Source organism: Cucumis melo, chromosome 2, assembly GCF_025177605.1.
Source record: "Cucumis melo cultivar AY chromosome 2, USDA_Cmelo_AY_1.0, whole genome shotgun sequence".
Classification (NCBI taxonomy): Eukaryota; Viridiplantae; Streptophyta; class Magnoliopsida; order Cucurbitales; family Cucurbitaceae; genus Cucumis; species Cucumis melo.
This window is the reverse complement of record NC_066858.1, coordinates 8,823,299-8,846,536: the sequence shown is the minus strand read 5'-3', so window position 1 is coordinate 8,846,536 and position 23,238 is coordinate 8,823,299. Positions and strand designations below refer to the sequence as shown.

At 35.9% G+C, this 23,238-nt stretch overlaps 1 long non-coding RNA gene across 1 annotated transcript; it reads left to right on the top strand.

Moving 5' to 3' along the window:
- Nucleotides 1-15,108: 15,108 nt before the first annotated feature.
- On the top strand, nucleotides 15,109-22,715 carry LOC127145945 (uncharacterized). Its single transcript, XR_007817639.1, has 3 exons — nucleotides 15,109-15,228; nucleotides 15,327-15,403; nucleotides 22,615-22,715. It is a non-coding gene; the product is annotated as an uncharacterized LOC127145945 (long non-coding RNA).
- The last annotated feature ends 523 nt before the right edge of the window (nucleotides 22,716-23,238 follow it).

Sequence of the window (23,238 nt, the reverse complement as noted above, 5' to 3'; positions counted from 1 at the left end):
CTAAATGACTATGACAAAAAAATAGAAAAATCTAAAAGATCGTGTATAAAGAATCTTGAAAAAAAATTATTTAGATTGGAGTAGGCAAATATAAACTATCGTGTAAAAAAGTAAACAATCGTGTAAAAGAAATAAAAGATCGTGTATAAAGAATCTTAAAAAAAAATAATTTAGATGGGAGTAGCCAAATATAAACGATTGTGTAAAAAAAAAATAAAAGATTGTGTACAAAGAATGTTGAAAAAAAGTCATTTAGATTGGAATAGGCAAATGTAAACGACCGTTTAAAAAAAGTAAATTACCGTGTAATAAAAGTAAAAGATCATGTATAAAGAATCTTGAAATAAAATCATTTGGATTGGAGTAGCCAAATGTAAACGATTGTGTAAAAAAAGTAAACGATCGTGTAAAAAACAGAAATCATCGTTTAGAGAAATCTAAACGATCGTGTACCAAAAGAATTAAAAAATCGTGTACCAAATTTTGAAAAAAAAATAATTTAGATTTGGGTCCCAAATCTAAACGATCGTGTAACCAAATTTAAACGTAACCAAATTAAATGATCGTGTAAAAAAAATAAAAGATTGTGTGTAAAGAATCTTGAAAAAAATCATTTGAATTGAAGTAGCTAAATGTAAACGATTGTGTAAAAAGAATAAATAATCATTTAATCGTATACCAAAATAATTAAAAAAATCTTGTACCAAATTTTTTTTTTTAAAATATCATTTAGATTTGGGTCCCCAAATCTAAACGACCAAATCTAAACGATACCAAATAAAATGATCGTGTAACAAAATTAAACGATGGAATTAAAAAGATAAATTGTAGTCATATCTAAACGATCGCGTACCAAATAATAACCAAATCTAAACGATCGTAAATATATTACGCGTGCGTTGTTGGCAGCATGGTTGACGGAATATTTTTTGGTATTTTACACGGTGGGCCTCTAGGCTTTTTCCGTTTTCGAAATTGTTCTATAGATCGTAAATATTTTGCCGTTTTTTTATATTTTTGAAGAGACCCTTTAATTATTGTGGAAGATAATTAATTATTTTGGAGAAAAATAAATATTGATCATGGAGAGAAGTGGTTATGATTGGGTAAATAAGGAAAGAGAAGAAATTGGATTTATTTAAAAGGAAAATTTATAATTATATATTGGAATATAATTATTGGGAAAAGAAAAGGAACTTAATATCCCAAATCTTTAAGGAGTTTTTATTAATTAAGTTAAATTAATTGGGTGTTATATTAAAGATTGAAGCTAAAATTTAATTGTTGGAATTTATGATTGATTTATCGGAGAAGATTTGGTTGATTAAAAGAATTGAGAATTAGATTTGAGATCTTGGAGGGAAAAGTTGGCTTTGGTGAAATTGGATTTAATTGAGTATATATATATATATATATATATATTTAATTAATTATTTGAATATTTTGTAAAATATAATATCAATTATTTGGTTTTGCATAAATAACTAATATGAAAAAGTAGAGTTAATTATACGACGGAACATAATTATAATTGTTTGTAAAAGAAGATAATCCATGAGAAGAGAGATAGTTGATTTGATTTGACTAGAAAAGATGATATATTTATTTACAAGAGAGAATAATGGTTTAAATAAATATATATACTTATTGTAGATTTTGGTGAGAGAATAATAATAATAATAATAATAATAATAATAATAATAATAATAATAATAATAAATAAATAAATAAATAAATAAATAAGAATTAGTATTATTATTAATGGTTGTAAATGCCTAAGATTTTGCATATTTAAAGAATTTATTGAAGAAAGATAATATGAATAAAAATATATGTATATTTTGGTATGATATATATATATCATAAAAGGAAAAAGAAATAATAATAATAAATATTATTGTTATTATTTTGGTTTATAAATATTATTGGAATGTATAAGTTGAAAAGAAAAGAAAAAAGAGAGGTTTTCTTCATCTTTTTCACTAAGATAACCTTTTGTCGTCGCCGCTTCACCAGTTTTAGTTATGATTGGTCCCTTTGGTAAAGCTTGAAGATTTAAGTGATGAATTTTTTCATCAAGGTCGTTTAGATGATTTTTCAACTTCCATTTGGTTAAGTTTGGTAAATTAAGGTAGTTAGATTAGTAATTTGTTGGCAAAATTGTTAATTTAACTTTGGATCTAATTGGTGTTTTTCTAAAGGTTCGATTGACTAATTTATTTTTTTTAGATTTAATCTTAGATTTTTCCTAATTAAGTTTGAAGTGGTTTCAACCTTAAATTTTGGATAGTTAAATTGTAAAATTTTAGATACTAACCATTGGTAAATTTTATTAATTAAGTTATTCATTTTCTCTTACTATTTAGGATCTTCTTTAATTAGGAAATTACTGTCAACAAAGAAATATATTTTTAGTTAATCTCTAGCTAGGTAAGAGATTCTATTACTAAACCTTCAAACTAAATCTAAGAGACTGCATGTATTTACGATTATGCATTGATGGTAGCTAAGATGCATAATGTGATATTATAGATGATGATTAATATTATGTTGATGATGATGAATATGCATCTACATCTGAGGGGCAGTTAGCCCTGGATAAAGGATTGTATTAATAACAAATACAATGAAAATTGAATACATAGTTATGACTGGGGGAACAACACTATGATCTTTTGTTCCTATATTGTTCTAGGAATGTTCAAGACAGAACTTAATTATGAACTGACATAATGATCACAACTATATAGTGAATGACATAGAGCTCCCCCCTCAATGGTGGCACTAGTTGAGGGTGCTTTCAACGTCGACTTGTCAAACTTATCTATCCAGATTTCTTTGTTCTGAGTTTTTCATAAGCCACAGCCAAAAGCTTACCAAACTCCGTTATTTATACTTGATGAAACTTCCTCAGAAAGTAACTAATTAGTAAATAATCTTAACCACTTGGGTCCACTTTATTAGTTCAACTTAATCCTATTTTTAAAGAGAGAATCTTAAGTCGGTTGTTAAAAGAAATAATCATGTTGGACCATTTTGCTTAACAAAAGTTATTTAGAAAATCCATCACTTATTAGGCTCGTTTAGCTCATACTCTCTAAATATTTTTCCACTTTCCAAGTAGAGACCGTGTACTTGAAGTCTAGATCACTGCTATCTGTCTGCTGAAGGATTTTGGTTTAAATATCATGTGTCTTGTTTTATACTTATGTTCGATTGGTCTTTTATGGTATTAGACTTACACTTAGGAAGGTTAGTTTTGGATTATGTATCTATGTAAATAATATTAAGTTACGTCTTGAAAAGCTTATATAAAGTTTATTTTAATGAGAAGGGTTTTACTCAGTTGTGTTTAAAAATTTTATGTTTAGCTTCTACTTGTTTATTGTTTAAAGGTTAAAGTTTAAGGGTCAGCTGGTATCGTTTTTAAGGGAGCCATATCGATTGGCTTCATCTCCTGAGTAAAGAGGTGCTTGGGGTGGGGTGTGAGAATGATAATCTCACGTCTAAGGATCAAAACAATAAACTATTTGAGATTATTTATGACACATGTCCATGTAATAGTCTCAAAAGAGATCAGTCCAATTATTATTCTTTAATAAGAAACTATGATTATAATTTATGTCTCTAAATATATAATCATTCCATGATTTTCAATTATAACTCATACTAATCTTAATTTATTATCGTTCCCACGATAATAATCGATTAGGGACATTTAGAATATCATAACATATTCATGGATATTATTGTATTATAACATGCAATTGAATAATAATGAGAATAATAAATTTTATATTAAATAATTAAACAATAAACAGTTTTATACATAAAATTATTATAGAGCATAATAAAAAAACCAACAATTTTTCCACTTTCTTTATAAATAATCCGCTATGTATCTAATACCCATGCCTCTAATATGATAATCATGTTTTGACTGAGGAAAAGCCTTAGTCAAAGGATCTTCTATATTATCATTCATAGGTACTTTGTATATTTTCACATCTAGCTCATTTTCAAATCCTTCATATGCCAAGAATGCATCATTAGTTCTTCTCAAGTACTTAAGGATATTTTTCACTACTGTCCAGTGTGCTTAACCTGGATCTAACTGGTGTCTTCCTTGTGGATTTTGTTCCGGACTTAGCTGGGGGAAAACTCTATAATGTATCATTGATTCAAGATCCTTATGAATCTCTTCATTACATACTTCTAAGTCTTTGTCGTGTACAAGTTTTTCTATTCTTTGGCCAAGTGTAAGCAAAACAATAGGTTTATCTGGGTGACCTAGAGTCGAACACAATAGATGTGATTACTGATTACATGTCAGTCATCGCAAAATGTATCAATTTAAATCCATAGACATAGAAAGGGAAGTTTTAAGAGAGATAGACGTAATTATCCTTTCAGATCAAAATGTGGTGTTTGTGATCACTTTCATAATGACATATTGTTTAATTTTTGGTAAAGTATTTGAAATGCAGAGTTGTTCTAAATTTTATTTTTAAATCCAACAGCGAAATAAAGCTGCAGCCACCATTGTCTTTCCTTACGCATCGTCTTAATTAGAAACATAAGTATATATTTAATGGTAATTAAATTCTCTTTTATATTCTTTTGTTTGAGATTAAAAAAACGGTGCGAGTATTATAAAGGTTTTGAGATACTACTCTCGCATTTGGAGTTCGGAAAGAAAATAATTTTATATGATTGTAATATTTTTCTACAAGGGAGTTTTTTACGGTTCATGTGGTTTTTCTCTGGTTTGAATTTTTTAATAGATCATTTATTTATTTTTTACCTTTTCTTACCGTAGTAGTGTGAGTTTTTCTTTCCAACAAGTAATATCAAAGCTTTCGGTTATAAGTTATATATATATATATTCTAAGTGTGCTAATGATAGTAACTTGTGTTGGCTTCATAAAATAATTCTAGAAACATGTTGCAATATTACTAATAGTATGATAAGTTGTTCATTATACGTTGGGTTTACTAGGAATGGAACACATGTGTCAAACTTTATGAGTTTAATGAAGTTTGATTTCGGGTTATAGTGTGACATTGATCTCATCTATTTATTCTAAATGACATTATTTTTACACCGGAGGTGATTGAAGTGAAGGTTGATCATGAAGTGATAGGATACTCACACCTATTATCATGTCACACTTCCCCTTCTTCTGAACACATGAAGCTCTTTTTGATATGCGGAGAAGAAACTTTAAATTTTCTTGCAACTAATAGTAGTAAACTTTTGTTAGAGGAAAAAAGTTTAAAGAGTGAATGGTGCACATCACGGAAGGATTTAGTACATGTACCAAACAATTGGAAAAAGAATATAAAGAGTTCACTCATAAAAACTATGGCCAATAATAAGGGGTAGTTGGCCGTATGTAAAGAGCTTGTCATAACGGAGTAGATTCTTCAAAGGGCTCTACTTAAGTAAGATGCTAATGTCATTTCCATCATCACGAAAATGACAATACTTTCATACAGAAGAAGGAAAATATTCTTCTTTATGGGATGCCCACTTTACTGTTATAGAGGATATGATGTTAGTAATTTCACAAGTTTGCACACGGACATTGGCTTGACAATTATGCAAGGTGTGTGGTGGAACTTATGTCGATGGTAGAACAACTTCTAAGGCCGCCAAGTAGGGAGAAGTTGCACAACTTCAATATGATTAATCAAAATATGACATGAAAGGAAAATCAAAGGATATTGGCATGTACTAGAAGTTGTGGGTTCTCCAAATATCTCGCAAGTGTGAAATTTATTGAGTTTTTGTCATTGGGTTTCTAATTTGAGAGAGAGCTCTTGTAATTAGGTAAGGAGATATTTATTTTGTATGATTAAAAAAATCTTTTACATAGTGTGGGTTTTTTTATCCATGGTTTTTCTTTTGCTTGGAGCTTTTCCACGACATTTTTTTTAAGTCCTTTATTATTTTTCCGGTATTTTTTTTTCAAGATTCTTTATACACGGTCATTAAGATTTGGCTGCACGATCAGATTTACACGATTGCTTAGATTTAGCTACCCAAATCTAAACAATTTTTTTCTAGATTCTTTGGTACACGATCGTTTAGATTTGACTACCTTAGATTTGGGTAGTCAAATCTAAACGATCGTGTACTGATATCTAACGATTTGTTTTCAAAATCTTTTATATTTGGTATACGATCTTGAACCAAATAACACCCTAAAAAAATATAATATTTATGATTGATTGAAAACAAATTAAAGATCATGATTTAAAAAAAATATATAAAAAAAATTGTAGAAGAAAAGAAGAAAGATAATAAAAAGGAAGAAGAAAATTGTAGCAGAAGAAAAGAAGAAAGAATATGAAAACGAAGCATAAACCTGAAATATTTTTTTACAAAATAGATTCAACCTAATTTATTTGGTTCTATTAATTGATTTTCTAGTTCATTATATTTTATTAATCTTTTAAAACATCAATTTTAGATCTTAAGATATTACCGATTTTGTTTACAAGTTTTCAAAAAAAAAAAAAAAAAAAAACAAAGAAATTAGAAAATTTATTTTAAATAACAATATATTTTCCATATTTACAAATAACAAAATATCTCAATCTATCATCGATAGACCATAATAAATAAAAATAGATGTTAGTCTACAGTGAACTATCACATTGAGGCTATAATATTTTTTTCTTATATTTGTAAATATCTTTATTGATTTTGCTATATTTATAAATAATGAACCACCCCAATTCCTAAAATAATTATTTTGGAACGAAAAACATAGCAATTCAATAATTTGTCTCAAAATTATAAAATGCCAATTAGAATAAATATATTTATAATATGAAAAGGTAGAAAAAGATATTGTTTTATTGAAAGAGACTTTATGAAAGCTCATGGTGGTAGATGAATAAACTTGAAATTTATCGATTAAAATTGAGTTTTTAAAAGTTGATCTCCTAAAAGTTGAACATTTATTTTGTTTTGTCAACTAAATAATCACATACACCTTTTCCTTTGCCACAAAAATACGGGTAAGAAAAACAAAATTACATATTCAAATTAAATTTTAGATACTTTCAGTTCAATTATGAATGCAAATTGAACCTCCATTGAAGAAAATGTTAATACAACTAAACTAAACTCACTTTGTTTTTTAGTATTCAATGTTTAATATATCTTAAAATATTAGAGGGTTTGGTATTGATATAAAAAATATATAAATATATTTCATTAATTAGTTGTTAATATAAATATAAATAGTAACAATTAGATCTATATAACTTATTTATAGCAAATAAAAAGAACTTAATTATCAATTGAAATAATTTTTTTTCATGAACCAACATTATCTCAATATCAATATTTTTGTTGATAAATTTATTGAAATGATATCTTCATATATATATATATATATATATATATATATATATATATATATATATTGATATATTCTAATGGTTATAGTTGGTGTGATGTTCATTATCCAAAATTTGGTAGAATTGGGAATTGATTAAGGAAAGGTGTGGTCTTTACAAAAATGGAAACTGAACCCAACGTATTGATAGCAGACACGTAATATTTTACAAAATTCCTTTTTTCCTTTCTTTTTCTAAAACAATAATTTTCAAATCAAGTCCTCTACCAATCGTTGCTTTTTTCATAACCCACTAATAAAAAAATGTCATGAAAAGGGAGACCAACGAATTGTAAAAGAGAATCAATTTGGTTCTTTCTTCTTTTGTTCCCACTTCCTCTTCTCATTCTCTCTCTTTCTCTAATCTCAACACTGTTTTTGGACTCTTAACTCGCAAGCAAGCTTGACTTTCATTCACAGAGTTGAACGTTTTCATTTAGATGAACATCTTCCAAAAATAGCCATTCACGAATAGAAACATGATGACTTGTACGTTAATTAATTAGTCTAAAGAAAAATGGTTTTAGAGTTTAGAGTTTTTAAAACAAAACTTACAAAGCAATTACTGAACTTATCAGCCAAACTTGAGAAAACTTGTGTACTGAGAGCAAATTTTGTCGAATCTCTTCCCTATAAGAAAGTGAGAATACTAATATTGTTAGCTCTTGAAAGGAGCTGCCTCTAATCTCACTTGCTTGTTATATATATGTAATGTACTATTAACCTGTGAAAACATGCATCCTAGAGTGTTGTAAGCCAGTTTGAAGTTTACAGCTATTGAGTCATACTGAACATCTAAGGTGACATGATTTCCCTACAAGAAATATTAGTTATGATAGCCTTAGACAAATGCTATCGTTGTTTTTTGATAGCGTTTTCGAAATGTTGTCTTAGCATGTTATTGAAGTCCATAAATTTCCATTGCGTTCTTGCTATGCAAAACTCTATAAAATGTCTCCCGTGAAAGCGCACATATTGATGCTATAAATGATTTTTATAACGTGAAAAAAAAAAAGAAACGCTATTGAAAATTTGATAGCATTTGTTATTGCATTGGAAAAGTGTTATCAAAATGTTTTAATAGTTTGTTTAGTAACATTTGAAAAAAAGATATAAAAGACTTTTTCTAGCGTTTTTTATTGCATTTGGAAAGAGTTAACAAAACGCTTTAATAGCTTTTTTTAATAACATTTAGAAAATGCTATAAAAGATTTTAAATGCTGTCATAGCACAAAGTCCTTGACCTTTTATAGCGGTTTTTGTAGAGCTATTACTAACAATATAAAAAGTTGATATATGATAGCTTTAATTCGATGTTTTATGGAAACGTTTCATGGTATTGAAAAAGTACCATGAAAAAGTTTTTATAACAATAAAAAACGTTATAAAAGACTATATAGTGATTTTAGATATGTAACAACTCAACTCTTTATACTAAGCTGAGGTTATTACCTTAAAGATAAATAACAAAATTTTGACAATTTCTTTAAAAGAGAAATATTAATTTTTTATTAAAAGCACCATGAAAACATGCTGCAGCTACTTTTACAAATATTAAAGGTAATGAAAATAAATAAATAAACATATATATAATACCAATATATACATATATTTATATTCTCATTATTTTTCTTCAATAAATTTCTTAAATGTACAAAATTTTAGACATTCATAACCATTAATAATAATAATAATAATACTTCATTATTATTATTATTTTTTCACCAAAATATAGAATATTATTATTCTATCACCAAAATATATAATAAACATAGGGGTCTTTTAAAAAATATAACAAAATGGCAAAATGTTTACACTATATACAACAATTCCAAAAACGAAAAAAGCTCACAGGCCCACAATGAAAACTACCAAAAATGCATCGTCAACCACACCGTTAGCAATGCACGTAATATATTTGGTACTAAATCGTTTAGATTTGGCTATTGTTTGGTAGACAATCGTTTAGATTTAAGTGTTTAGATTTTGATAGCCAAATCGCAACGATTTATTTATTTTAATTATATCGTTTAATTTGGTTACACAATTATTTAGATTTGACTACACGATCGTTTAGATTTTCCTACCCCAAATCTAAAATAATTTTTTGCAAAATATGGTATACAATCGTTTAAATTTAGTTAAACAAATTTTTTCAAGATTTTTTTGGTACACGATCGTTTAGATTTATTTATATGATTGTTTATTTCTTTAGATTTTTAGTACACAAACGTTTAGACTTGGCTAAACGATTTTTTTAAAATTCTTTTGGTACATGATCGTTTATTTTTTTACACGATCTTTTAGATTTGGCTACTCAAATCTAAACTTTTTTTTTTAGATTTTTTATATATGGTCTTTTAGATTTTGTTACCCTAATCTAAACGACTTAATAAAAGAAGAGAAAAAGAAGAAAGACGATAGAAAGAAATCAGATTTAGTTAACCAGATCTAAACGATGTAAAAAAAAAAGAGAAAAAGAAGAAATATGATGGAAAGAAATCTCAGCGATAAAAGAATAAGAGGAAAGGAAGAAAGAGAATAGAAAGAAATCGTAGCGAATAGGAGAAGAAATATGGAAGAACAAACCTGGAATATTTAAAAAATGACTAACATTATGGGCTTTGTTACACGGACCATAAATATACTTTAGTAGTTTGTTATATTTATGAAAATTTCCCATAAACATATATATTTATTAAACCACCATCATTCATCTCTCTTTCTGGATTATCTTATTTTTCAAACAATTATAATTATATTCCGTTGTATAATTAACTTTACTTTTCCATAATAATTATTGATAAAAAAATCAAATAATTATAACATATTCCACCAAAAATTTAAATTATATATATATATATATATATATATATATATATATATATATATATATAATTCAACTCAATTCCATCAAAACCAACTTCTCCCTTCATAAGATCCCAAATTAACTTAAATCTTCATTTCTTTTAATCAACCAAAATATTTTCTAATAAGTTAGTTATTTTAAAATATTATAAATCCCAACATGAATTATCTTAATCCAACAATTAAATTTTTGCTTCAATCTTTAATATAACACCCAAATAATTTAACATAATTAATAGAAATTCCTTAAAAAGTTGGGATGTTATATTTTTTTTCCCAATAATTATATTCAATGTATAATTATCAATTTTTCTCTTAGCTAAATCTTTTTTTTTCTTTTCTTATTTACCTAATTATATCAACTTGTCTCCACAATCAATATTTATCTTTCTCCAAATAATTAATTATCTTCCAAAATTAATTAATCTTTATCCTTTTTCAAAAATAATTATCCTTTTACAAATAATTATATTTTCCCACAATATAATTATGAGTTTTTTTTCAAAAATCTAACGAAGTGGCAAAATATTTACACTATATAAAACAATTTAGAAAACAAAAAAAGTCCACAAGCCCACAATAAAAAATACCAAAAATACCTCGTCACCCATGTCATCAACAACGCGCATAATATATTTGGTACACGATCGTTTAGATTTAGCTATTGTTTGGTATACGATCATTTAGATTTGGTATCCAAATCTAAACGACTAAATCTAAACGATCGTATAACAAACAATAGCCAAATCTAAATGATTTATTTTTTTAATTCTATCGTTTAATTTGGTTACACGATCGTTTGATTTAGTTACACGACCGTTTATATTTGGTTATACGATCGTTCAGATTTGGTCGTATAGATTTAGATACACGATCGTTTAGATTTGGCTACCCTAAATCTAAACGATTTTTCTTTCAAAATTTGGTACACAATCATTTAAATTTATCTAAATGAATTTTTTTCAAGATTCTCTTGGTACACGATCATTTAGATTTGTTTACACGATCATTTATTTTTTCAAGGTTCTTTGGTGCACGATTGTTTAGATTTGGTTAAACGATTTTTTTAAAATTCTTTTGGTATACGATTATTTTTTTCAAGTGATCGTTTATATTTGGCTCTTTATGCACGATCTTTTAAATTTGGTTACCCTAATCTAAACGACGTAAAAAAAAATTAGAAAAAGAAAAACGATAGAAAGAAATCAGATTTGGTTATCAAAATCTAAACGATGTAACAAAAAAGAAGAAGAAAAGAAGAAAGACAACGGAAAGAAATCGTGGCGAAGAAAAAAGAAGAGGAAAGGAAGAAAGACAGTAGAAAAAAATTGCAGCGAAGAGAAGAAACACAGAAGGTCAAACCTAGAATATTTTAAAAAAATAACTAACTTTATGGGTTTTGTTACACGGGTCGTAAATATTTTAGTAGTTTATTATATTTATAAAATTTCTCATATAATTATTTTCCTTTTTCTCCCTTAATAAATATATTTTCCTTTTCCAAAATAATTATACACACATGTATATATATACACAAATTTATCAAATCTCCAACAAAACCTCATAACATATAATTTAATCAAATTCTCAACAAATACCACAAGTCAAAACCTGAATTCATTTATTATTCATCCAACAAATATTTAGTTAATTTCAATTCTCATAAAATCAAATAATTCTCATTAAATGAATTTAAAATAATGTCGAATAAATTTAATCTAATTAAACAAAACTATTATGATTAACTCTAAAATTATATATCTTAATTTTGGGGGTAATACAAGATATATTATTGAAAGTCTCTTATTTTTATTAGCATTATTCATCGTAATGAAAAAAAGTTGTAACTACTCCATTTTTACGCATGAATTTTAATGTTGATGAACCATCTTATAGCATTTTTTTTTGTAATAATATACAAACATAATCTATATAAATTGATCTAATCGTACCTGTCCAATAACAATTAGTTTTTATTTTACTATTTTTTTGTCAAATATTATTATTGTAAAGTCAAATTATAATCATATAGATATTTATATATCAAGTCGTTTGCCATATTAGAAAGGTGTAATTTACATTCATCCAAATTTACAATCATAATTATAATAAAAATATTCAAATTTATAACATATAAAAAAAAACATTATATTCATTCCAAAGGTTTGAAATAATCACTAACACTATGTTCCAACAAAGTCCTTAACTATTAGAACAAGTTGTAAATTCTTAATTCAAATAAAATGACTGCATACATGTAATCCAAAAATTTTGATAGGATAAAAAAAGATGCTTAAATTGTAGCTCTACCAAAATTTTCCACACATATATGTGTTGCTTCAATGTTTTTTGCACACATCAATCAATTAATAAAAAATAAAAAGAAATATCATTATATAACTCTAACAATAAATTAGTTAATGAGCTTAATAAATACGTAATTCACAAAATAAATAAAGTTTCTTACATAGTTTGACCATTGGCCATGTTATAGTAGTACCCACAACATCGTCAATAACAATAATGTCAGTGCTAGGTCTCCATAAGAAGAAATTTTGTATTTTTATATATTTAATCAGGCCGGAGACTTATGTAAGTTGTATTCTTTTACCTTTATAAATTTAGTCAAGCGTCTTGGTACTTTATCCTGTGTTCTAACTTCATTGTTTTACCTATAAGGCTATAATAACTTGTATTCCTACAAGTTATCTTTCACCTTTTCCTATTTAAGCCAAGCATTTGCTTAACTTTGCCGCTCTTTTCTTTCTTTGGATTTTTTCCCAGCTACCAAGTTTATGTTTGCTTTGTTTTTTTTCGATTGGGCTATTCCATATTCTGAGATTCATTTAGTAGACTCAATGGGAAGATTGACCTTTCGAGGAGACAACAAATGAATTTAAATACTTGTACTATTTCCTAAAGAACCATAGGTTCATCATGATTTAGCAAAAGAATTAAAAAATACATGAGATAAGAAGAGAACAAAAAACGAAAAGAAAAAAGGGCTCAAATCATGATTGTACTTGTTCCTATTTGAAATCAAGCATGATAAGGTAAGATAAGTGTATCATCATCTATCATAGAAAAGCACCAATGTGTTGGAAGACTGGAATTAAGCGTTGGAAATAAGATGCCTAGAAAGAACAGATTAATGTGTTGGAACTGATTAGCAACAACGTGTTGGAACGGAATAGAAACAATGCATTGAAATTAGAGAGTTGGGTGTCTAAATTGGGAACCTAGAACGGCTGAGTTGGAACTTGAATGCTTTGTGATTCGGCCATCTTGTAATATGAATGCCTAGTAAAGTGGTGACCTAGACTTAACGCATAGACTACGTCGTCTTGATTATGTCACCTGGTTCGTCGCCTAAGGTGTGCATCCAAAACCTCAAAAGCAGAAACTAGTAAAAAGAAAGGTTTAATCATGGATCACACTCTCTTTAAGACATTTTACAAATCTGCTCAGAATGCAAACAGTTTGTATGATGGCGGAACGATCCCCAAGATAAAACAATCAAAATACTTAATTGAAGCTCCACTAGAACCAATTGGAATACCACCACTTGTGAATGAGTTTGCTCGAAAATGAAAGTGACAAAATAAGTTTTGAGAGAATTTTTGTTTTAGAAACACTACAAGAAATATCAATTACGATAGCATAAAAAAACGCTATTGTTGATTTTCGATAGCGTTTTCGAGAATGTTGTCGTAGTCGATGTTATTGAAAGTCCATGACTTTTCATAATGTCTTTTCACCACTATGTAAAATGTTATAATATGTCCCCATAATAGCACAAATATGATGGTATAAATGCTTTTTATAACGTGAGTGTAACGCCCCAACAAACTCGTTTTTGTTCATTTTGCTATTGATATTTATGTATGGCCTTCGAAAATTCAAATTATTGGGAGAACCTTATCATTTTGAATTTTCCGGTTTACTAAAGTTTGGGATTTTCCATTTTGTTTAAATATTAAGTATTTTTTTATTTATTTTATCTATTTTAGTATTTCGAAATTATTTGGTGAATTAATGTTAATTGAAAGGAGGGTTGGTTGAATTTGGTGAGATTTGGAGAGAGAGAAGATGGTTGGTTTGGGTTATTTAAGGGAAAAGAAAAGAGATATTGTTTTATAAAAGCCTTGGTTCTCGTGCATAAAGAAGAAGAAAAAAAATCAAAGAAAGAAAGAGGGGAAAAGAAAAGAGAAAAAGAGAGAAAAAAATAAAACCCTAGCCGCCGCACGCCGCAGCCGCCGCCGTCGCCGCCGCTGCGAACCCGAGCCGCCAAGCCTTCCCCTCTCTGTTTAGCAGCTCAGCCGAGTCTGCAGTCCACCCGAGCCGTCGCCGAGCTTCCAGCTCGTCGGAAGATCCGTCCAAGCCGATCCGCGTACGCCGAGCGTCCGCCGGTGCAGCCCGTCTCTCGCAGCCGTCGCCCGAAGCCGAGCACGCGTCACCCTTCGCGATCCGCAGCCGATCCGTCAGCCAGCCGCATCCGCATCACCGACGTTTACACGCCCAGCCGCGTCGCGCGGCTTCGATCCGACGCAGCGCAGCCGAAATGTCCGTCTGCAGCCGTCGCCGAGCGAAGCCGTGGTGTAGCCAGACCACCCGCAGCCGTCGCGCAACCCGAATCTGGAAGCCAGCGCCTCATCGCGCGAGGACCCGACCCGGCCAAAGCCCCCGCTCCGTGACCCGAAGCCTGGCCCGCGCTGCGTGCCTTCGACCCGGAACCCGAGCCGCGTGCACCCGCGAGCCGAGCAGCGCCCGCGTTCGAGCCGCACGTGCGTAGCCTCTGTACCGAGCCGAGCCGTGCCTGTCTGCACCACGAGCCGCGCCTGTCTGCACCGCGAGCCGAGCCGATCTTCAACCTCCAAGCCGAGCCGGTCCCTGTCCTTTTTCCAGCCGAGCCGCCAAGCCTAATTTGGCTCCTTCCATCCAATTTTTGGTAATTAAATTAATTATTTTGGCATTACCCAGTAAGACTCAATGTTTTTGGACACTAAATAATTTAATTTGGAATGAAATTAAATTATTTTCCTTGAGGGACGTCTTGGACCAAGTAACTGCTGCAGCGTGGGATTTCTTCAGTAGGGGCTCAAGCATTGCAACCTCTTTCTAGGGTAAGTCATTTCAACTGAGTTTTGAACCGTTAGTCGTTGGTCACTTAATTACGAATTTTGGCGTATTAAACAGTTAGGACCTCGTTGCTTGGAAAAGACACTTGCCTCGCGGTTAGAACTCGCCAAGTAAATCTCCATGTAAGAGATTTCTACTACTAGCTCCATGTTTAGAATTATGAGGTCACGTATACCTTCAATTGTGCATGTTGAGGACTAGAATGTACGATGCATGAAATTAATGATAGTATGATGCGATTGATGATATGGTTATATTATAGCATGATGTTGTGATGACGAGAACTGTTATGGCTGTACGACGGGTGTTGAGATGGAGAGTGAGATGATGATTAATCTGTTATGATTATATGATGATGCCATGTGTATGTATGTTGTGGTTATGGTACCTGTTAGCTTAGCCTATTAGAGTCGTACCTGCACGGGTGTCCTTCGGGATCACCACCTATTTAGGACTGTGTGGTCTGACGGGACACTAGTCAAGCATGGATATAGATATGACTCGAGTGACTCGACGGGGTCCTCGCATCCCGATTGTCCTAGGAGTCCCCCGGGACACCGAAGACCAGAGTTACGTTCCTACGGGAGTGCATGTTGCACGTGTTCGGGAACGTGCCAGAGATTGGGTACCAGTTACAGGACTCTGATAGGAAGCTAACAGGCACCTAGTGAGACTATTAGTGGGTCCCTTACTGAGTATTTTATACTCACTCTCTTCATGTCATGTTTTTTTCAGGTAGAGGACGAGGTAAGGGCAAGGGCAAGCTGGCGAGCGACCAAAAGCCATAGGGATTTCTGCTTCCGCTTATTCTTGTTTTTGACGTTAGTACCTTAGTTTGAGTATTCTTCACTATTTACCATTTTTTTAAAGTAGATAGGGCCCGAGTAGGACTTTAGAACGAAATTTCATTTTTACATATTACTTTGTTTGGATTTTCATAAATAAATTTCTCAAACCTTATGCGTTTTTACTAAATTGTATGACTTAAACCACTTGTTCTACATTTAGTAATGACTTCGACTCAGTATAAGGAGTTGGGTTGTTACAGTTGGTATCAGAGCACAGTGTTTTAGGTTCTGTAGACTGACCTACGATGTAAGTCATTGTTTTGTTTTGGTTTTACTTCACCCTATGGCTATACGGTCCTTCGTCACTCGCCAGGTATGTCTAAAGCTTTGCTAACGTTAAGATTATAATGTTGCCTGAATAGACTAGATCTAGGATTAGGAGTGTTAAGTTCTTGTTGTGAAAAGTTTTGTTGGTGAATTTTAGGGAGAATGCCGCCACGCAGAGGTGCACGACGAGGAGGTGGTAGGGGAGGTAGAGGATCCGGTCGTGGCCAGCCGGAGGCACAACCTGCTGCGCCGGCGGTCGACCCTAACGCACCGGTCACCCAGGCGGATCTGGCCGCGATGGAGCAACGTTATCAGGACATGCTGCAAGCTGCTTTGGCGCCTTTCCTCGCCGCCCAGCAGAACCAGGCCGCCCCTGTTCAGGCCCAGACCGTCGTTCCTCCAGGCCCAGCGGAAGCTCAACCCGTGCCATTTCAACTGTCGGCCGAGGCTAAACACTTACGGGACTTTAGGAAGTATAATCCTAAGACCTTCGATGGATCCATGGACAACCCCACAAAGGCCCAAATGTGGTTGACGTCAATAAAGACTATCTTCCGGTACATGAAGTGCCCAGAAGACCAGAAGGTGCAGTGTGCAGTCTTCTTCTTGGAGGATAGGGGCATCGCCTGGTGGGAGACTACTGAGAGAATGCTGGGAGGGGACGTTAGCAAGATAACTTGGGAGCAGTTTAAGGAGAACTTCTACGCTAAGTTCTTCTCCGCCAATGTGAAACACGCCAAGCTGCAAGAGTTCCTAAACTTGGAGCAAGGCGACATGACTGTGGAGCAGTACGACACCGAGTTCGACATGCTGTCCCGTTTTGCTCCCGATGTGGTAAGGGATGAGGCCGCCAGGACTGAGAAATTCGTTAGAGGTCTCAGACCAGACCTTTAGGGCATCGTTCGAGCTCTCCGGCCAGCCACTCATGCGGATGCATTACGCATAGCACTGGATTTGAGCCTGCATGAGAGAGTTGATTCGTCTAAGGCTGCCAGCAGAGGGACAGCCTTAGGACAGAAGAGAAAGGTGGAGACGCAGCCTGACGTGATACTGCAGCGGACTCTGAGGTTAGGAGGTGTCTTTCAGAGACACCGACGAGAGCTTGCAGCAGCCGGGAGGACCCTGAGAGAGCTACCCGCCTGTACCACCTGTGGGAGAGTCCATGGAGGTTGTTGCTTGGCTGGAAGTGGAGTCTGCTTCAGGTGCAGACAGCCGGGGCACCCTGCTGATGCGTGTCCTCGGAAACCCTTTGAGACGACACCGCACCAGCCTTCTGCTTCCCAGCAGGGGAGAGTTTCTGCCACTACCCGGCAGGAGGCCGAGCGAGCTGGTACAGTGGTGACAGGTACGCACCCAATTTTGGGGCATTACGCTTTTGTACTATTTGACTCTGGGTCATCCCACTCGTTTATATCCTCTGTTTTCGTTCAGCATGTGGGTTTGGAGGTAGAACCTTTGGGTAGTGTTTTGTCTGTTTCTACTCCATCTGGGGAGGTCCTGTTGTCCAAAGAAAAAATAAAGGCATGTCGGGTAGAGATAGCGAATCATATGTTAGACGTGACCTTACTAGTGTTAGACATGCAGGATTTTGACGTGATTTTAGGCATGGATTGGCTGTCAGCTAACCATGCAAATATAGACTGTTTTGGTAAGGAAGTTGTCTTTAACCCTCCCTCCGGGGCTAGTTTCAAATTTAGGGGGGCAGGCATGGTATGTATACCCAAGGTCATCTCAGCCATGAAGGCTAGTAAACTACTCAGCCAGGGTACTTGGGGCATCTTGGCAAGCGTAGTAGATATTAGAGAGCCAGAAGTTTCCCTATCTTCCAAACCAGTGGTAAGGGAGTACCCTGATGTTTTTCCCGACGAACTCCCAGGACTTCCGCTTCCCAGAGAGGTAGACTTCGCCATCGAGTTAGAGCCGGGCACTGCCCCTATCTCGAGGGCCCCTTACAGAATGGCTCTAGCCGAGCTAAAAGAGTTGAAGGTCCAGTTACAGGAGTTGCTGGACAAGGGTTTCATCCAGCCCAGTGTGTCACCTTGGGGAGCCCCAGTGTTGTTCGTGAAGAAGAAGGATGGGTCGATGCGCCTTTATATTGACTACCGAGAGCTGAACAAGGTGACAGTTAAAAACCGCTACCCCTTGCCCAGGATTGATGACTTGTTCGATCAGTTGCAGGGAGCCACTGTCTTTTCCAAGATCGACTTGCGGTCAGGCTATCACCAGTTGAGGATTAGGGACAGTGACATTCCCAAGACGGCCTTTCGTTCGAGGTACGGACATTACAAGTTCGTTGTGATGTCTTTCGGCTTGACTAACGCTCCTGTAGTGTTCATGGATTTGATGAACAGAGTGTTTAAGGACTTTCTAGACTCGTTCATCATAGTCTTCATTGATGACATCTTGATTTACTCTAAAACTGAGGCTGAGCACGAGGAGCACTTGCACTAGGTTTTGGAGACTCTTCGAGCCAACAAGTTGTATGCCAAGTTCTCCAAGTGTGAATTCTGGTTAAGGAAGGTGACGTTCCTTGGCCACGTGGTTTCCAGTGAGGGAGTTTTTGTGGATCCAGCAAAGATTGAAGCGGTGACCAACTGGCCTCGACCGTCCACAGTTAGTGAAATTCGAAGTTTTCTGGGCTTGGCAGGTTACTACAGGAGGTTCGTGGAAGACTTCTCATGTATAGCCAGCCCGTTGACCCAGTTGACCAGGAAGGGAACCCCTTTTTTCTGAAGCCCAGCATGCGAGAGTAGCTTTCAGAAGATCAAGCAGAAGCTGGTGACTGCACCAGTCCTGACAGTGCCCGATGGGTCGGGAAGCTTTGTGATCTATAGTGATGCCTCCAAGAAGGGATTGGGCTGTGTCCTGATGCAGCAAGGTAAGGTAGTTGCTTATGCCTTCCGCCAGTTGAAGAGTCATGAGCAGAACTACCCTACCCACGACTTGAAGTTGGCAACTGTAGTCTTTGCACTGAAGATATGGAGGCACTACCTGTACGGTGAGAAGATACAAATTTACACTGACCATAAGAGCCTGAAGTACTTCTTCACTCAAAAAGAGTTGAACATGAGGCAGAGGAGGTGGCTCGAGTTGGTGAAAGACTATGACTGCGAGATCCTGTACCACCCAGGTAAAGCAAATGTAGTGGCTGACGCACTGAGTAGGAAGGTTGCACATTCAGCAGCGCTGGTCACCAAGCAAACCCCCTTACTCAGAGATTTTGAGAGAGCCGAGATTGCAGTCTCAGTAGGGGAGGTTACCGCACAGTTGGCTCAGTTGTCAATTCAGCCAACCTTGAGGCAAAAGATCATCGTTGCCCAGTTGGATGATCCTTACTTGGTCGAGAAGCGTCGTATGGTAGAGACAGGGCAAGGTGAGAACTTTTCCATATCCTCTGACGATGGCCTTATGTTTGAGGGACGCTTGTGTGTGCCGGAAGACAGCGTAGTCAAGACAGAGCTTTTGTCTGAGGCTCACAGTTCCCCGTTTACCATGCACCCTGAGAGCACGAAGATGTACCAGGACTTAAGGAGTGTCTATTGGTGGAGAAACATGAAGAGGGAAGTGGCAGACTTTGTCAGTAGGTGTTGGGTGTGCCAGCAGGTGAAGGCACCTAGACAGCGTTCAGTCGGGTTGTTGCAACCCTTGAGTGTGCCAGGGTGGAAGTGGGAGAGTGTGTCGATGGATTTTATTACGGGACTGCCCAAGACCCTAAAGGGCTATACAGTGATCTGGGTTGTTGTCGACAGACTCACGAAGTCGGCCCATTTCGTGCCAGGGAAATCCACTTACACTGCTAGTAAGTGGGGGCAGTTATATATGACAGAGATTGTGAGACTACATGGAGTACCCGTATCCATCATTTCGGACAGAGACACTCGTTTCACATCGAAGTTCTGGAAAGGACTTCAACTTGCATTAGGTACGAGGTTAGACTTTAGCACAGCATTCCACCCTCAGACTGATGGTCAGACAGAGAGATTGAACCAGATTTTGGAAGACATGCTGCGGGCCTGCTTGCTAGAGTTTTCAGGAAGTTGGGACTCTCATCTGCATCTGATGGAGTTTGCCTATAATAACAGCTACCAGGCTACTATCGGTATGGCACCGTTTGAGGCTCTGTATGGCAAGTGTTGTAGATCTCCTGTCTGCTGGGGCGAGGATGGAGAGCAGAGAATGCTAGGCCCCGAGTTAGTGCAGACTACCAATGCAGCCATACAGAAGATCCGAGCTCGTATGCTGACAGCACAGAGCAGACAGAAGAGTTATGCTGATGTACGACGTAAGGATCGCGAGTTTGAGGTGGGAAACATGGTCTTTCTGAAGGTAGCACCAATTAAAGGTGTTCTGAGGTTTGAGAAGAAGGGGAAGTTGAGCCCACATTTTGTAGGACCGTTTGAGATACTGGAGCGGATTGGCCCATGTGGCTTATCGCTTGGTGCTACCCCCATCTTTTTCTAGAGTGCATGACGTATTCCATGTCTCCATGCTGAGGAGGTATGTCGCAGACCCGACGCATGTGGTGGACTTCGAGCCACTGCAGATCAGCGAGAACTTGAGCTATGAGGAGCAGCCTGTCGAGGTCTTGGCAAGGGAGGTCAAGAAGCTTCGTAGTCGAGAAATTTCACTGGTCAAAGTTCTTTGGCGGAAACATGGAGTTGAAGAGGCCACGTGGGAGAGAGAAGAGGACATGCGAGGCCTGTACCCCGAGCTGTTCGAGGATTAGAGCTTTCGAGGACGAAAGCTTTCTAAGGAGAGGAGTATGTAACGCCCCAACAAACTCGTTTTTGTTCATTTTGCTATTAATATTTATGTATGGCCTTCGAAAATTCAAATTATTGGGAGAACCTTATCATTTTGAATTTTCCGGTTTACTAAAGTTTGGGATTTTCCATTTTGTTTAAATATTAAGTATTTTTTTATTTATTTTATCTATTTTAGTATTTAGAAATTATTTGGTGAATTAATGTTAATTGAAAGGAGGGTTGGTTGAATTTGGTGAGACTTGGAGAGAGAGAATATGGTTGGTTTGGGTTATTTAAGGGAAAAGAAAAGAGATATTGTTTTATAAAAGCCTTGGGTCTCGTGCATAAAGAAGAAGAAAAAAAAATCAAAGAAAGAAAGAGGGGAAAAGAAAAGAGAAAAAGGGAGAAAAAAAAATAAAACCCTAGCCGCCGCACGCCGCCGCCGCCGCCGCGAACCCGAGCCACCAAGCCTTCCCCTCTCTGTTCAGCAGCTCAGCCGAGTCTGCAGTCCATCCGAGCCGTCGCCGAGCTTCCAGCCGCGTCGGAAGATCCGTCCAAGCCGATCCGCGCACACCGAGCGTCCGTCGGTGCAGCCCGTCTCTGGCAACCGTCGCCCGAAGCCGAGCCCGCGTCACCCTTCGCGATCTGCAGCCGATCCGTCAGCCAGCCGCATCCGCATCGCCGACGTTCACACGCCCAGCCGCGTCACTCCGCTTCGATCTGACGCAGCGCAGCTGAAACGTCTGTCTGCAGCCATCGCCGAGCGAAGCCGTGGTGTAGCTGAACCACCCGCAGCCGTCGCGCCACCCGAATCCGGAAGCCAGCGCCTCATCGCGCGAGGACCCGACCCGGCCGAAGCCCCCGCTTTGTGACCCGAAGCCCGGCCCGCGTCGTGTGCCTCCGACCCGAAACCCGAGCCGCGTGCACCCGCGAGCCGAGCAGCGCCCGCATGCGAGCCGCACATGCGTAGCCTCTGTACCGAGCCGAGCCGCGCCTGTCTGCACCGCGAGTCGAGCCGATCTTCAACCTCCAAGCCAAGCCGGTCCCTGTCCTTTTTCCAGCCGAGCCGCCGAGCCTAATTTGGCTCCTTCCATCCAATTTTTGGTAATTAAATTAATTATTTTGGCATTACCCAGTAAGACTCAATGTTTTTGGACACTAAATAATTTAATTTGGAATTAAATTAAATTATTTTCCTTGAGGGACGTCTTGGACCAAGTAACTGCTGCAGCGTGGGATTTCTTTAGTAGGGGCTCAAGCATTGCAACCTCTTTCTAAGGTAAGTCATTTCAACTGAGTTTTGAACCGTTAGTCGTTGGTGACTTAATTACACAGTTAGGACCTCGTTGCTTGGAAAGCACACTTGCCTCGCGGTTAGAACTCGCCAAGTAAATCTCCAGGTAAGAGATTTCTACTACTAGCTCCATGTTTAGAATTATGAGGTCACGTATACCTTCAATTGTGCATGTTGAGGACTAGACTGTACGATGCATGAAATTAATGATAGTATGATGCGATTGATGATATGGTTATATTATAGCATGATGTTGTGATGACGAGAACTTTTATGGCTGTACGACGGGTGTTGAGATGGAGAGTGAGATGATGATTAATCTGTTATGATTATATGATGATGCCATGTGTATGTATGTTGTGGTTATGGTACCTGTTAGCTTAGCCTATTAGAGTCGTACCTGCATGGGTGTCCTTCGGGATCACCACCTATTTAGGACTGTGTGGTCCGATGGGACACCAGTTTAGCATGGATATAGATATGACTCGAGTGACTCGACGGGGTCCTCGCATCCCGATTGTCCTAGGAGTCCTCCGGGACACCGAAGACCAGAGTTACGTTCCTATGGGAGCGCATGTTGCACGTGTTCGGGAACGTGCCAGAGATTGGGTACCAGTTACAGGACTATGATAGGAAGCTAACAGGCACCTAGTGGGACTAGTAGT